Source organism: Bos mutus, chromosome 7, assembly GCF_027580195.1.
Source record: "Bos mutus isolate GX-2022 chromosome 7, NWIPB_WYAK_1.1, whole genome shotgun sequence".
Classification (NCBI taxonomy): domain Eukaryota; kingdom Metazoa; phylum Chordata; class Mammalia; order Artiodactyla; family Bovidae; genus Bos; species Bos mutus.
This window is the reverse complement of record NC_091623.1, coordinates 63692301-63703550: the sequence shown is the minus strand read 5'-3', so window position 1 is coordinate 63703550 and position 11250 is coordinate 63692301. Positions and strand designations below refer to the sequence as shown.

Here is an 11250-nt window from a genome sequence, read left to right as displayed (position 1 = left end):
TCTTTGATTTTTTAAGCAGGTACATACTTGAGTTTATCCACTGGAATTTCCTTCAAATGTAAGAGATTCAGGAATTGGGAGATTAGGTAAATCTGCTTTTTAACTTACAAAATTTTGGCCTAAAAAAAATTACTGGTTTTTATCAGGTGATGTCAATCCTTGATGCCATCACTTTCAAGGCTTTCTTTTTGTTTTTTTGTCCCATCAAGAACATTTACTTATCTGACAAAGATTTTATCTGACAAAGATAATTTCTACCTTCTTGTAAGTTAGATCCTTTGAAACTGTTGCTCCCTGGCAAAGAGACCAGTCATCGTCCACCAAACTTGACAAGGGTAATGTGATCTATGACTGGCGAAGCAGCCAATGTATTAGCTGAATGTTAAAAAAATAAATTAATAAACGCTAAGTGGTAGCATATTCAAAAGCAGAAACATTACTTTGCCAACTAAAGTCCATCTAGTCAAGGCTATGGTTTTTCCAGTGGTCATGTATGGGTGTGAGAGTTGGACTGTGAAGAAAGCTGAGCACCAAAGAATTGATGCTTTTGAACTGTGGTGTTGGAGAAGACTCTTGAGAGTCCCTTGGACTGCAAGGAGATCCAACCTGTCCATCCTAAAGGAGATAAGTCCTGAATATTCATTGGAAGGACTGATGTTGAAGATGAAACTCCAATACTTTGGCCACCTGATGTGAAAAGCTGACTCATTGGAAAAGACCCTGATGCTGGGAAAGATTGAGGGCAGGAGGAGAAGGGGACGACAGAGGATGAGATGGTTGGATGGCATCACCGACTCGATGGACCTGAGTTTGGGTAAACTCTGGGAGTTGGTGATGGACAGGGAGGCCTAGCTTGCTGCGATTCATGGAGTTGCAAAGAGTCGGACACGACTGAGTGACTGAACTGAACTGAAGTGATCTTTTATGTGGGAGTTAATATATAAATAATGGATGATAAAGGTGTATTTACTCTGAGACCAGAAGGTGGCATCAGGTAAACCTGAGGCAGTCTGCAGTATCGTCTATAGTTCAACAACAAACTGGCATAAGAATACAAAAACCCCTAAACAATCTGATTTTATTTTATTTTATTTTATTTATTTTTACTTTACAATATTGTATTGGTTTTGCCATACATCAGCATGCATCCACCACGGGTGTACACGTGTTCTTCATCCTGAACCCCCCTCCGACCTCCCTCCCCATACTATCCCTCTGGGTCATCCCAGTGCACCAGCCCCAAGCTTCCTGTATCCTGCATCGTACCTGGATTGGTGATTCATTTCTTATATGATATTATACATGTTTTAATGCCATTCTCCCAAATCATCCCCGCCTCCCTCTCCCACAGAGTCCAAAAGACTGTTCTATGCATTTGTGTCTCTTTTGCTGTCTCGCATACAGGGTTATCGTTACCATCTTTCTAAATCCCATATATATGCGTTAGCATACTGTATTGGTGTTTTTCTTTCTGGCTTACTTCACTCTGTATAATAGGCTCCAGTTTCATCCACCTCATTAGAACTGATTCAAATGTATTCTTTTTAATGGCTGAGTAATACTCCATTGTGTATATGTACCACAGCTTTCTTATCCATTCATCTGCTGATGGACATCTAGGTTGCTTCCATGTCCTGGCTATTATAAACAGTGCTGCGATGAACATTGGGGTACATGTGTCTCTTTCAATTCTGGTTTCATCAGTGTATATGCCCAGCAGTGGGATTGCTGGATCATAAGGCAGTTCTATTTCCAGTTTTTTAAGGAATCTCCACACTGTTCTCCATAGTGGCTGTACTAGTTTGCATTCCCACCAACAGTGTAAGAGGGTTCCCTTTTCTCCACATCCTCTCCAGCATTTATTGCTTGTAGACTTTTGGATCGCAGCCATTCTGACTGGCGTGAAATGGTACCTCATAGTGGTTTTGATTTGCATTTCTCTGATAATGAGTGATGTTGAGCATCTTTTCATGTGTTTGTTAGCCATCTGTATGCCTTCTTTGGAGAAATGTCTATTTAGTTCTTTGGCCCATTTTTTGATTGGGTCATTTATTTTTCTGGAATTGAGCTGCAGGAGTTGCTTGTATATTTCTGAGATTAATTCTTTGTCAGTTGCTTCATTTGCTATTATTTTCTCCCATTCTGAAGGCTGTCTTTTCACCTTGCTTATAGTTTCTTTTGTTATGCAGAAGCTTTTAACTTTAATTAGATCCCATTTGTTTATTTTTGCTTTTATTTCCAATATTCTGGGAGGTGGGTCATAGAGGATCCTGCTGTGAACTGAATAGACTTTTTTCAAAGAAGAAATACAGTAGGCCAACAGATACATGAAAAGGTGCTCAACATTAGAAATCATCGAGGAAATGCAAATTAAATCCACATGAACTATCACCTCCCACTTGTTAGACTGGCACATTTGTTGTCACAAAAGCAAGAAATAAGAAGTGCTGGGGAGGATGTGGAAGAAAAGGGACTAACTCTTGTGCCCTCTTGGTGGGAATGCAGATTGATGCAGCCCATGGATAGCAATACAGAATATCCTCAAGAACTAAAATAGAACTAAATAACTAAATGGCAGTTCCACTTGTGGGTATATGTCAAAAGATTTGAAAACAGGATATCAAGCAAATACCTGCACTCCATGCTCATTGCGGCATGATTATTCACAACCACCTGATGCTCTACAGTCCCCTGTGCTGTGTTACACAAGGAGTAGTTTTCTACATTAACTGTGCTTTTCACTGGGATGAACTTTGGGGCAGATTAGCTCTCTTTCACCATCACAGTTTGTAATTTTATGTTGCCATTACGCAGAAGCCAACACGACATTTTAGGTTGGTAACTGGGGACAAGATAAAATCTGCACGCCAATTGCTAAGGAACATAAAATACTCAGATGATGCCTGGATTCAAAGTTCTGGCTAAAAAAAAATTCTGGTTTTGGTTGTTAGGTAGCAGAGTTTGTAAAAGCAAAATTGATAGAGAACCAATAAATTTCAGGAGTTGGATTGTCAGAGAAATCTGAGGCAGGCATCCAAGGCTTCTGATTGCTCAATACCTCTGCTGTTTTTTAGGCCATAAACCAGGCAGCAACAACATCTGGACTGCTGAACTGGCATGGTCACCTGCAGCGGTAGTCTTTATAGTATACCTCTCTCTAGTATCAGAAAGAGATATTTACAGGAAGCAGAGCAAGAGGCAGCCAGTTAGGCAGAATAAGTAACTTGTACTACTTCCAGAGTAGGAAACCTCTGCTTCTCGGGCCCATCTGGATATGATGTAAATCCTGGACCCAAATCACTACTACCAGGACCTATTCCTCCATTTCTAAATGAGAACTTCTCAATCTTTCCTCCCATTGTGGTTTGAATTAACGGGGTCCTAAGAAACCATTTCTGAATCTGTTCAATTAGAGATCCTGAATTTGGAACTGGGGAGAAGGCAATGGCACCCCACTCCAGTACTCTTGCCTGGAAAATCCCACGGATGGAGGAGCCTGGTAGGCTGCAGTCCATGGGTTCGCTGAGGATCGGACATGACTGAGCGACTTCACTTTCACTTTTCACTGTCATGCATTGGAGAAGGCAATGGCAACCCACTCCAGTGTTCTTGCCTGGAGAATCCCAGGGACTGGGGAGCCTAGTGGGCTGCCGTCTATGGAGTCGCACAGAGTCGGACACAACTGAAGTGACTTAGCAGCAGCAGAGGAACATGTGTTATTGGATAATAACTAGATACAACTGGATAGAAAAACTGGTTGTTACCCTTTGATGGGGGAATAACTGTACTTTCATTTATACATTGAAGTTAGTTGGGACATTTTTGAAATTACAGGTATGCCTGTAAGGTTCAAGGAGGAAAGAGAAATTGAAAAGACACAATTTAGACAGTTCAGCATTTCCAGAAACAATCAGAACCCACACACAAATTAAGAAAATGGAATCAAAATCATATCAGTTCTCTCTCATATCATACATCAGTGGAATTCAAATTTAAATTCCATTAGAAATTACAATGAAACTTGATCAGCTGATTTTAAAAAAGAAAATAGTAAACTGTGTAAGAATGCCAAATTTTTCGCTGTTAAAAAAGTTAATAACTTTATTTAAATATATTGACATATGATAAATTGCAAATTTGAAGTGCATATTTTGATACATTTTGACATAGGTACATACCTGTGAAATAACCACCATCAAGACAATGAACATATTCATCATCGACAAAGGTTTCTTCCTTTCTGTAGTTTTGTCTCCCTCTCAAACCTCCCTGCCCCTTGCTAAGTATAGATTTCTATTAATAAGTTGATTTTTTTTTTAGTACTTCAAAGATGTTGCTCCACTATGACCAGATTCATATTGCTTCAGATAAGAAATATTTTGTCATCCTTATCTCTATTCGTTTGTATGTAATGTGTCTTTTTTCTCTGGCTGCTTTTAATATTTTTGCCTTTATCACTGGTTTTGAGCAGTTTGATCATGATATGCTCTGGTGCCGTTTTTAAAATGTTTCTTTTGCCTTTGTAAAACTTCATGCTGTGCACTATACTTTTCATAAAATTAGTAAAAAATTGAGCCATTATTCTTCATATGTTTTTTCTGTACCCCCTGTTTCTTCTCTACTTCTGGGACTTTAATCACACATACATTAGGTTGCTTGAAGTTGTCACATAGCTCGCTAATTCTCCTCATTATTTTAGACTTTCTGCTCTCTTTTTCGTATTCTGTAATCTCTGTTGCTATGTCTTCAAGTTCATCAATTATTTGTGCTGCAATATCCAGTCAGCCATCAATCGCATCCAGAGGATTTTTCATTTCTGACATAATTTTAAGCTCTGGGATTTTGGTTTGGAGTTTTTTGGATCTTTTTTATATTTTCCATGTCTCTGTTCAACATGCTCAGTTTTTTACTGAACTTATTAACCATGTGGAATATAGTTATGACAACCAACTTTATATCACTGTTAATTTTAATATCTGTTTTCTTATTTGCTTTTTTTTTTTAAGGCAGAGGTTGCATCCATTTGTTTCACTTTTATTTTTTTCTCTGTGAACGGGTGAAGGGATAGAAGAAGAAGTATGCTGGTGAACAGAAGTAGGTTCAGCAGCTTTGGAAATATGAGGACATCTTCCTCCATCTGGGTAGTGGCCATCTGGTTAGACACGCCCTCAGTTTTGTGTTCTGCGTTAGAGTTGGAAGGGAGACATTCCATAGGCAAGTGGAGAAGCTGCAGGAAAGAGCCCAGTCCTTCCACTAAGAGGGCCTCACTGGGTACGGCAAAGATGTGTCATCCCCTTTGGAGGACCCAAAGCAGGATGCCTGCTTCCCCTGCTTTACAACCTGTAGGCTCACCGGAATATCCAAAGATATTATAGCAATCTCCATACCACAGGAGGAGCTCTTGGTTCTGGTAGGTCTCCTTACAGCTTTCATAAAAGATCTGCCCTTGACATAGTCTGGCCACAAGGTTCTTCTCCAGCTGGCACAGCTGACATAGGATGTCCAGTTCCTTGCACCTCATTTTCCATCAATAAAGTGGCTCAAATGACCATCTTCAAAGATCTCCCATGTATTAAGGACTTGTGTCTTGACTTCACTGGTGTTGACCACTTTATGCTGAAAGGTCCCAAACCTGATTCCTTTGGCCCCCAAGCTACTATAGAATACCCCTAAATCTGTGACTTCACCGAACTTCCATCTGCTGGAGGTGGAGACCTTCTGGTAGCTGAAGGGAGTCGTTATTCAGAGTCTGAGGAGGAAAATCAGACCTGGAGCTGTCGGTGGGGATCAGGAGGCTGGAAATTGCATGGTGCAGGTGAGCTGAAAGCTGCGGGCTGGGGATGACCCAGTATAGACCTACGTGCAGGTCTTCCTGGGTAAAGTGGTAGCGGTGAGATGCCCTCCCCTCAGTTCACGAGTTTGGGGCTGGAGAATTCCATCAACAGAGGAGCCTGGTGGGCTACAGTCCATGCGATCACAAAACTAGACCTAAGGACTGCACAGCTAACACTTTGACTTTCCAGAGCTCACTGGGGGACTCAGGTAACAGCAGGGAGGGCTTTGGCCTCTCAGGTAATAGCAAAGCATCCCTGGGCAGCAGCAAAATGAAAATTTCAGGTTCCCAGCACTGTCCACCATCACAGTGGCCGCCAGTGTGTCCCAAGTCTTCGCTGGTGGTGACTGCCATTCTGGAAGTGTGCCACCTCCTTGGGGAGGTGAGGAATTGGGTACCAAGTTGGCAGCTTGCTGTACCAGGGCAGGTCATAGAGTGGCTCCCTTGGCAAGGTCAGGCCAGTGCACACAGCAAGGAAGATGCTGTCCAGAAGCCTATGTGGACAGGGACTGCAACTGTGAGAAAGGTTGGAAACCCTCCTCTTTGGGGGTCAGGGCGTACCTGTAGTGGCCATAGTTGGGGGTGGACGGTAAAGGTGCATAGTATGCAGCTAGGTGTTGGGAGCTTCTCTGGAGCCAGTCAGGCAGGAAGCACCCCTTGTCCTAGGGTCCAGCCTCCCCTGGTGGCCACAAGGCCACCCCAGACCACCCCAGCATGGCGAGTCCCTGCCCGGAAAGCTTGCCACCTCAGGTGTGCTGGGCTTTTCAGACCTTGTTGTTTGCTTTTTATTAGTATTATTTTTCCCCCCTAATTTGGGGTTGTCTTTTCCTGGGTTTCCCCAATGTCAGACATTGAGAATTTTGCCTTAAGTGCTGGACATTTTTGCATTGATAACGTGTATGATTGAGCTTTGTTCTGAGATGAGATTAAGTTACTTGGAATAGTTTCTACTTTTGAGACTTGTTAGTAACAGAGTAGTGTTTGGGCTAACTATAGCCACTCAGTTCCCATTTCCACCATCTCAGGTCAGGAAATCGCCCAGGCTCTGCCTGGGTTTTTCCTCCCTGTTCTGTTGCCTGGAACATTCAAGGTCATAAACCTGTGACAGTGGTAAGCCTAAATTTGTTTCCTTTCTCTCAGTGATCATTTTCCTTTTTCAATGTCTTAAAGACTATTATTTGTGTATTTTGTCCAGTATTTCTTCTGGAAGAGTAAATCCAGTCTCTGTTCTAGCTCAGTTTAAAGTAGAAAGCAACTGAGATGATTTACAGCGAAATGTTTGAGAGAATTTTCTCTAATATAAAATAATTAAAGCACTGGTTATTTGGTACAGATGTAAAAAACTGATCATTTTGACAGAAAGTGACCTATCTATATGGAAAGTTAGTTATAAAAATAATTTTAACTCTTTTGAATTGACAGAGAACCTTTAAGCTACCTAAAGGTAGTGCTGAAAATTCTGATAAGTATTTGGCAAAACCACAGTTAAAGATCTTCACTTGAGTCGTAAAAATAAATTCTAGTTGAATTAAAGTTCTGAAACATAAAATTACTTTTAAAGAAAATAAATCAAAATAATCTGGGGACTGTGGGTTATGGAAGCTCTCTGTAAACCAAAATTAGAAGCCATAAAGTTAAATTGATAAATTTGACTATATAACATTTTTAAAGTCTCTGCAACCAATACACTTCACTATAAGCAGTGTTAGAAAGCAAGATGTTAGAAAGCAAGATGGAAAAGAATATACAAACAGTGAACACTGGATTAATAGTAAAATATGTAAATGGTAGCCAAATAATGAAAATCACAGACTAATGGAAAACAGGGAAGAAAATATAAACACAATTTATACAATTTCTTGTTATACACCCAGTTTTAATACTATACTCAGAAGAAGGAATAAACGAGTATTTTCATTGCAGTATTGTTTATTACTGTAAAATTGGAAGCAGCCTGTATGTCCATTAGTGGGAAAATAAACTGCAAATAGATTATGGTATATACAGCCATGACATACTATATATCAGGTTTGAAAATGACATGGCAAACTCTCCAAGGGACTTATTGTGGTGGGCGAGAGGGAGAGGGATGGAAGCAATTTTTATATTACATGAAGTGTGACTTTTCTGTGAAAAACACAAAGATATACATGCATGCATCAACATTGTATGTTTCTCTAAAAACTTAAGTGTGTATGTGTATTTAAAGAAAAAAAAAAAAAAAAGAGCCTGTAGCTATAATCTGATAAACTGGTATAAAAGCAGGGATTGCTTGTGGTAGTTGAGGTAGGTTTTTACTTTCATCTATTTCACCTCCTAACACTGAGAGTGCATTCTTCATTCCTTGTAATAATTGTGTAAATAATGCTGAACAAACACTTAAATGAATTGTATATTTGGAAGGAAGTATGTATATAGCAGTTTGTGTGTGCATGCAAGGGCGCCGGTCAGTGGAACGCAGTGGGTACCTGCTGTTACTGTAGCACAGTATCCCTTCTTTTTCCAGTTTATAGAGTCTTTTAGTTCCCTTTTTGTTTTATTTTTGTTTTGCTTAAGCTAGTTGAAATTGAGTTTGTATCACTTGCAACAACGAATTCTTGATTTTCTCACAAGGGCATTTTTTTGTTCTATTCATTTTGTTTTAAAAAGTACATAAAAACAGCATGTTACTGTATAAACTCCTGCTTCTCTTCAGGAAATGAGTCACTAACCATGTATGGGACATAATTTTAATATCATGGAATTAGAAGGGTAGATTGGGGAAGGAATGGTGCTTTGGAAATTTGCTTTTAGAAATGTATTCATTATACAGAGTGAAGTAAGCCAGAAAGAAAAACACCAATACAGTATACTAATGCATATATATGGAATTTAGAAAGATGGTAACAATAACCCTGTGTACGAGACAGCAAAAGAGACACTGATGTATAGATCAGTCTTATGGACTCTGTGGGAGAGGGAGAGGGTGGGGAGATTTGGGAGAATGGCATTGAAACATGTGTAATATCATGTATGAGACAGTCGCCAGTCCAGGTTCGATGCGATATACTGGATGCTTGGGGCTGGTGCACTGGGACGACCCAGAGGAGGGTATGGGGAGGGAGGAGGAGGAGGGTTCAGGATGGGGAACACAGGTATACCTGTGGTGGATTCATTTCGATATTTGGCAAAACTAATACAATATTGTAAAGTTTAAAAATAAAATTAAAAAAATGTATTCATGATTAAATAAGAAGATTTTGTTTCTATATTATGTGGGTGAGGCTACAGATCTGAGCCATATGGAATTAAAATGATATATTAATAAATTTAAAGGTGTTAGGTAGTTAGAATAGGAAAAAGGAGTCCAAAATGGTGGTGACTAAAAGACAAAGAAGGGAGAAGCCTGCAAAAATGGAACAAAGGAAGGTCTGAGGACCAGAGTGAGAACTTCAGGCGAAACAAACACACCCGCTTCTTGGCCAGCCCAGTTTGCATAGGGCAGGCTCAAGGGGTGATGGGGAGGAGACAAACATATAAAAAGAAGGAAGCCAAGATGGATTGAGGCCTCTTTTGGGTCGGTCCGCCCTCATGCCTAAGGTTGTATTTTCCTTTGCTTGCCAAATAAAACCGAGCTGTAACACTGGTCTGCTGCTTCAAGTTTTTGCTGCAGTGAGACAGAACCAAGGAAATTACGCACTCCCCCAACATATCTGGTGCCATGACTCAGATTTAACCTGGCTGAAACAACCTCGGTTTGGCCCCTACGAGGCAGAGGCCAAGCACAGCAGAAGCCCAACTTTGTGAAAGCTCCCACAGTGGAAGCTGATTGCAAAGAAAACCCAGTGCAGTGAAAGTGAGAAGAAGCCCAGCATGCCGGGAACCAGGACTGCAATAACAAATTTGACATCAAGCTCACACAGCTCAGTCTCAGATTCCAGTAGACCTCCGGTTAAGGTAGGAGGTCCTTGCTCATATGGCTGGAAGGACATATGGCTAGCAAAATCTTAATTCCTTTACAATCTCTTGATTCTTGTTTCTTGAAACCCCTGCAGACAGGTGAGTGGCAGTGGGTGCAGTGAGGGACTCTGGCAGGGGTTACTCCCCAATGTGTCCCAAAGGCTCTACTATCTGCTGCTCCTTAGTAGCTGTTGCCCAAGTGCGTGAGGGTTCCTCTTTCCTTAATCTTTGTGCCAAGGATCAGGCCAATGAAAATTGTGAGCACAGGTCAGGTACTTAGCAGATTTTCTGGCAGATTATGAAGGGGATTCCTCGGCATGTTTTTCTCACTGCATTTTCCTTCCGTCCTTCAGCTCTTCTCTCCATCTATGCCACTGCTTACAAAATATTGGGCAGGTCATCATCTCTCCTCAAGGGGAAAGTTGTGTTTGAAACTGTTTACCTAAGATTAGGACCCAAACCCACGTGGCAGGGACTCTGTGCTATGCTGAGTCACTTAGTCGTATTCTACTGGGTCTTGAGCCCAGCCAAAACCCTCGGTGCCTGATTTTAGGACCTAATGAAGCTCAGGTTCTTGATGTCTCATTGCAAAAAAAGTTCAGTGAGAAACACAGCAATAGGTAAGGGGTGGATTTGTTTGGATGCAGAGAGAAGCACACTCCAAGACTGTGGGCCATCACTGAGGGCGAGTGCGATGGACATGGAATGTGGTGAGGTTGGTTTTTTATGGGCTGGGTGATTTCATATGCTAATGAGTGGGAGGTTCATTCCAACTCCTTTTGACAGTGTCTTGGAACTGTCCTGGCACCTCTGGTTGTGTCATTTAGCTTGCAGATTGAGGATCAAGGTTTAGTTGAATTTGCCTGGTCATCTTGGGCCCATTTGATTTTAATCTGTTTATGTTATGCCCTTGGGCTATGTCATTCTTTCAAAAGTTGTGCCCTGCCCTCTTCCCTCCTATTTCATGCTCTTTTCCTGAGCCCCTTCCTGGCCCACAGTGTCTCCTCTACCATCTTCTGGAGGGACAACCATAAAATAGCTGGCCCTTGGGAGGGAAATACTGTATAATATCCAGTCCTTCTAGATATTCAGGCCTTCATCTTCCATGTTTCCTACAACATGTGCAACAACAGCATCTCTCAGTGAACCCTCTAGGGTGGGTGTCAGGCACACAGTGCTAGAAGTCCATCTATTGGTGGCATCCCTTCAAGGGCAATTGGGCTTCCAGGGATAATTTTTGCCACTTGGGAATTAGCCCTGCAGGCCATTTGGGCCCAAACCCTTACTAACCTTCTCCTAAAGTCACAAACATACCCCTCGGATCAAATCTCCACTCCACTTTTATTGAACATCTGGTCTGTTGTCTCTTACTGATTTGTTCCTAAACCACTTCCTAACTCCTACAACCAGGACCCTGCTCCCTTGTAGATGACATCGCTCCACCCGCTTATTATTAAAATACTCTTAATGCCCCTAAC

The 11250-nt window shown here is 41.3% G+C and overlaps 1 pseudogene; it reads right to left on the bottom strand.

The window, feature by feature from the left end:
• Nucleotides 1–5253: 5253 nt before the first annotated feature.
• Nucleotides 5254–10138, bottom strand: LOC102281928 (PR domain zinc finger protein 14 pseudogene; annotated as a pseudogene).
• Nucleotides 10139–11250: the final 1112 nt, after the last annotated feature.